At 33.0% G+C, this 6,324-nt stretch overlaps 1 protein-coding gene across 7 annotated transcripts in view; it reads left to right on the top strand.

Moving 5' to 3' along the window:
- Positions 1–3,302, top strand: part of CalpA (calpain A) — a 149,385-nt gene extending 146,083 nt beyond the window's left edge. For all 7 annotated transcript variants that reach the window (XM_081992003.1, XM_081992005.1, XM_081992004.1 and 4 more), the window contains one exon: positions 3,293–3,302. The gene's annotated coding sequence lies outside the window, so the exon portion shown is untranslated. The remainder of the gene's footprint in view (positions 1–3,292) is intronic.
- Positions 3,303–6,324: the final 3,022 nt, after the last annotated feature.

Genomic DNA, 6,324 nt, shown 5'->3' on the forward strand with positions numbered 1-6,324 from the left:
TTTAGAGGTTTTTACAGTTTTCTGAGGTTTTCTATGGTATTGAAAGGCCTCTGATAATTTTTTGAAACCTCTAAATGGTATTAAGGGGCTTCTGATAACTTTTTGGAGAATTTCAATTATATTTAGAAGCCTCTGGCAATTTTCGAAAGTTCTCTATGGTGTTTAGAGGCCTCTGATAATTCTTTAGAAGTTTTCAATGTCGTTTAGAGACTTATGGCAAATTTTTGGAGGTTTTTAATTGTATTTAGAAGCCTCCTGATTTTAAAAAAATCTTAAAAAGTTTGAAAATATTGTAGATGCTTCTGACAATTTTTTGGAGCTTTTTAATGGTATATAGAGATTTCTGGTAGTTTTAAAAAATTCTTGAAAGTTTTGAGAAACTTCTGACAATTTTTTTGAAGAATTCAATGACAATAAAAGGCTTGTGGCAATTTTGGGAGGTTTTTAATGGTATTTAGAGGCTTTGTGACAATTTTGAAAAAATCTCGAAATGTTTGGAAGTTGTAAGGGCCTCTGACAGTTTATTGGAGGTTTTCCATTGTATTTAGAGGCTTCTGGCAATTTTGTTAAGTTTTCTATGGTATTTAACGGTTTCTGAATTTTTTTAAGCCTCTAATTGGTATTAAGAAGCCTGTGATAATTTTTAAATGTCATTTAGAGAGGCTTATGACTAATTTTTGGAGGTTTTTAATGGTATTTAGAAACCTTCTGACAATTTAAAAAAAATGGAAAGATTTGAGGAATTTATAGATGCTTCTGATAGTTTTTTGAAGGATTTCAATGCCTCTGACACATTTATGAGGTTTTCTATGGTTTTAAGAGGCATTTGATAACGTTTTGAAAAATTTTAATGATATTTAGACGACTTTGGTAATTTTTGTAGCTTTCCAATGATATTTACAGATTTCTGGTAATTTTGAAAAGTTTTGTGACTGTATAAACCTTAGACAATTTAAGGAGGTTTTCAATGGTATTTAGACGCGCCTCTGGCAGTTTTTGAAAAATTTCCAAAACTATTTTTTGATGCTTTTGCACATTAAATTAAGGAGCTTCAATTTATTTGAACTTAGTAAAGTGGCTTGTCCAATTAATTTGTTGTAAAAGCAATTTGAAAAGGTTAACGACAACATGGCGTGCGTATTTCAGTGGAAAGCTGAATTTTCGGTTGAATCAGTGGAAAGAAGTGCCCTTAATCTTTTTGTCGACTGAAAGACTAACTGCCCAGCGGTCATTAAGATTCTTCACCCTTTTTTGATTTATTTTTATAACCATATCCTGTAAAAACCTAGAGTGATGGCGGTTGGGAGTTTTCAAACTTAATGTCAACTTATCGACATTCGTATCAGATTTCCCAACCAAATCCTTCGGATAACAACGGAAAGGTAAAGAAAATGCGTGGAAAGCGGTCGGGTAAATATTTATTTTGCGCTTGTCGGCAGTATTATTCTCTCGTTTGCTCGATATTGAAATCAGAGACGAACAAACAATTTAAAAAGGTGGTTTTTGTTTACTTATCCAGCTTTGGTTGCACACTAAACAACCGGCTGGAAACTTCTGCGAAAGTCGACCATTACGAAAATTGGCTAGCATCTGTGTGGTGCAATGTCTAGGAATAATAGGGACTGGCTTATTTATGATATTTCCAGACTCAACGATTATTATACGGTTAAATTGAACACTCACCCTGTATACGAGACTATGTGATGCTAGGGAATTGCCATTTTCCATTTTTCCCTATCCATGCTGTCGCGTATTTTTACCTTGTTTAGTACAGTTTTAGTAAATATGCAACGTACGTTTGTGTTTTGTATATAAAGAGTTTCTAGAAAACCTTTACACTGATGAAGGTTAGGAGTTTTCAAACTTACTACAACTGAATCAGTTTATTATGCCACTTCTACTAGTCTTATATTTTGCACCTAAAATACTCATAAAATTGGTCTACAAAACCTAGAAAAAGCAGTGATGTCAACTCTACCAGTTACTTTTAAGTTTTAGGGACTTATAAAGGTGTTTTACTAGGAAAATTAAGAGATTAAAACCGACAACAGTGTAGCTTATTACACTGACGGAGGTTAAGAGTTTTCGAACTTTCTACTGAAAATGCCAAAGCATAGAAAATGCAGTGATGCCAATCAATTTTGAATGTTTTTTTTATGAAAAATTATGTAAAATAAGTAAAGTTTTAAATAAAAAATACTTCTAACAACTGTTAAAGGTTTAGCTTAAATATAAATTATTACTGTCCTTTATCATCGAAAAAGGGCCTTAAATGAGCATCTTTAATCAGTATTTATTAGCCTAAATTAGCTTCAACACAACAAAACACTGAATCATTAATAACGTTAATAATCACCCAAAAAGGACCCCAAAACAAGAAAAGTAATTTCCAGGGCCGGATCTAAGTTAATTTATTCCCTTTTTGCGACTGTAAGGGATTTAGGGGCAAACTTTGTCATTTTAAAACGATTTTAGTGGGTTTACCGGCTAATAATTCGGCCCTTTAATTATTTAATACTTCATTTCACCTCCCCCTTTTAATATTGTCCAACCTAATGAACCGGTTTGAAACTGATAAAGGACCAAAACTGTAAAAACAAATTTTGACACACCCTGTATGTATTTTTTAAACAAGAAATTTTTGACGTACACCTTTGAAAAGAGTTGTTTGAGAGGGTTTATTTGAGTGATTGAACCACTCTAAACTCATAAAAATAACTGAGATACAGGGTGTTCAATTTTCAGGTTTATTTTTGGCCAAAAGCCAGTTACAACAAACCAGTTTTTAGTAAAAAACTCGAAAATGGTGAAAATTACGAAAAAATTGACCAAAAATTTTTCAAATGGTCATCTGAACCAACCTATGGAGGTTTGAAAGTCCGTTATGGGTTCTGGTATACAGGGAACCACCACAAATACAATGGTCTACTTACTTGACACACCCTGTATAGACTTCTGAACCCAGAAATTTTTGATGCATACCAATGTAAAGAGCAGCTCGAGAGGATTTTTTTGAGTGGTCTACCATCTCTCAACTCCCAAAAATAACTGAGATACAGGGTGTTCAATTTCCAGGTTTATTTTTGGTCAAAACTAAGTCAATTGCATCAAACCAGTTTTTGGCAAATAACTCAAAAACGGTGGAAGTAACGAAAAAATTGCAGGAGACTGAAATTGTTCACAATTTAAAAGTGAACTAGTCCATGTAGGTTTGGTGGTAAAAACAAAATATTGGAATTGATATTTTACCTAAATTATTAAGCTGTTTGTTCGATAAATTTGATTTAACCTCAACGTAAACGTTTGCCAGATTTTTGGGAATTCAAGGCATTAATTACAGTTGCAACGTTTGAGGTTCTCCACTCTAATCGCATTGGTTTCCAGCCAAGTCCTGTTTGCTAATTAGATTCCTGTCTGATCCCTGAAAACGGGATTATTTATAGTTGGGGTGCGATTTTCATTTACCTGGTGCATCGGGTGTAAAATTAGTTTAATTCAGCAATCAAAACAGAACGTTATTCGGTTGTAAAATCACGCTGATATATGAGTGGATGACGGATAGGAGTTTTCAAAAAAGTAAATTCCCAAACACAAATAACGGGATTGCAGAAAATTCCGGGAGCAAAGGAAGATTAATTTTTTTACCTTCGACTAATTTAAAAATAAGGCCTCGTTTACGACCGAACATCTATCAATCCTTTCTGTTCCAATTTTGCGAGTGGTCCATTAATGGGCCTTCAGAATTCAGAAGGCGCAAGGGGGGAAACGAGGGGTAAAGGGAAACCATTAAATAAATTACAGCCACTTATCCAGACATCAATCTGCGGTAATATAATTAGAATCCTCGGCCCGAGGCTGTGCAGGAATGTGGGTGTTTTCCTTTAAGAAGGAAAACCGAACCGATCTGGAGATTTTCCAAAAAAGCTGACTGTAATTCGATTTTCCGATGCTGCATCGGAGGTTTTAAATGCCCTTTAATGGATCCGGATGTTCGATCTAACAAGTTAATTTACGACTGAAAAAAGTACCTAACGCAAGCAGTATTTAACCACCGTAATGAAAAAAAATAGTAAAGTGTGTATCATACTCGGTTTAGTTATGACAAAAATTACGGTTGAATTTTTGTTATGCAAATTTGATCTAATTGAAAATAAACATTTCCCATATTTTGTCTAGCCCAAATATGGAGGCTGTACAGTATTTTTCAATCCCAAAAACTGAACTTCTTCACTGGATTCAATCAGATTAAAAATCACCAAAAATAGTAATCATTCCTTGTATAATATATTTTTGGTTTTAAACTGCAAGACACAATAGTGGTTATACCCTGTATAAGTTCAAGCACTGTCCATTATACAGGGTTTAGTAAAAAGGTTTAAGTGAATACCAGTTGTAAACATTTTTTGGTGAAATATTGATAATACCCTGTATACTAAATAAAAAACTATTCTTGCAACAGTACTGGCTACTAAACTGGCGTTACTATACAGGGTTAAGTCAAAATTAGAGGTTAGTTTTGATTAATTAAGTCAAGAATGTAAATTACAATTTAAAACAAATTTTTGGACTTATCCTGTATAAATTACATTTAGTTGTTTTTACTAAAATCTGATCACGTGACCTTTCAGCCTAGCAAATTGACGCAAAATAATGTTTTAACTTGATTTCAACGAATGAAAAATACTCATAGTCAATCTGTAATGACTAGCAGTTGACACCTGTCAAAATTAGACACGTGACTTTCAAAACGTAGTTCAATCGTTTAATAAATTAAATTTAGACAGGTCACGTGACAATAATAATCCAAATTTTTTTGATCTTGCATTACTGTAAAGACTAATTTGACAGCTGTCAAACTTTGAAAGTTTATGGTTGCGAAAGTAAGTGACAGGTCACGTGACTTTGATAATTCAATTTTTGAGCTTGCAACACCGTAAACGTTAATTGATAGCTGTCAAAACCAGTCACGTGACTTTTACAATGTATTTTAAAATTGGAAAATTAAATTCACACAGTTGCAAAATTTAATATTGTAACAGACAGGTCACGTGACTTTGATAAGGCAATTTTCAGCTTGCAACACTGTAAAGCTCAATTGACACGTGTCGAAAACCGTCACATAACCTTCAAAATGTAGCTTATTTATTAAAAAAAAAGATAATGCAATTTTGAGCTTGCAACACTGTAAAAGACAGTTGACATCTGTCAAAAACAGACACTTGATCATCAAAATGTAGTTTAAACATTGGAAAATTGGTAAATCAAATTTAGACAGTTGTGAAAGCTGAATTTGTAAGAGCCAGGCACGTGCTGTTGATAATGCAATTTTTGAGCTTGCAACACTGTAAAAGATAGTTGACATCTGTCAAAAACAGTCACGTGACTTTTAAAATGTAGTTTAAACTTTAAAAATTTGACAAATTAGTTTTAGACAGTTGGAGTAACAAAAATTGTAAAATACACATCATGTGACGTTGATGATCTAATTTTTGAGCTTGCAACACTGTAAAGGCCAGTTGACATCTGTCAAAAACAGTCACGTGACCTTAAAAATGTAGTTTAAGCATTGGAAACTTAGTAAATCCAATTTAGCGAGTTGTGAAAGCTGAAATTGTAAGAACCAAATCACGTGATGTTGATAATGTCATTTTTGAGCTTGCCACACTGTAAAGACTAGTTGACATCTGTCAAAAACAGTCACGTGACCTTAAAAATGTAGTTTGTTCTTTAAAAATTTGTTAAATCAAATTTAAAGAGTTGTGTAAGCTGAAATTGTAAGAACCAAATCACGTGATGTTGATAATGTAATTTTTGAGCTTGCAACACTGTAAAGGCCAGTTAACATCTGTCAAAAACAGTCACGTGACCTTAAAAATGTAGTTTATTTGTTAAAAATTTGCTAAATTAATTTTATACACTTGTACAAAACAAAAATTGTAAAATACACATCATGTGACGTTGAAAATCTAAGTTTTGAGCTTGCAACACTGTAAAGGCCAGTTGACATCTGTCAAAGACAATCATGTGACCTTCAAAATGTAGTTTTTTCGTTAAAAATTTGCTAAATTAATTTTATAGGGTTGTAAAAGCTGAAATTGTAAAATACACATCATGTGACTTTGATAATCCAATTTTTGAGCTTGCAACACTGTAAAAGCCAGTTGACAGTTGTCAAAAACAGTCACGTGACCTTCAGAATGTAGTTTAAACATTGGAAACTTAGTAAATCAAACTTAGAGAGTTGTAAAAGCTGAAATTGTAAGAATCAAATCACGTGATGTTGATAATCCAATTTTTGAGCTTGCAACACTGTAAAGGCCAGTT

Source organism: Ips typographus, linkage group LG13 (assembly GCF_016097725.1).
Source record: "Ips typographus isolate SLU linkage group LG13, UJ_Ityp_2.0, whole genome shotgun sequence".
Classification (NCBI taxonomy): domain Eukaryota; kingdom Metazoa; phylum Arthropoda; class Insecta; order Coleoptera; family Curculionidae; genus Ips; species Ips typographus.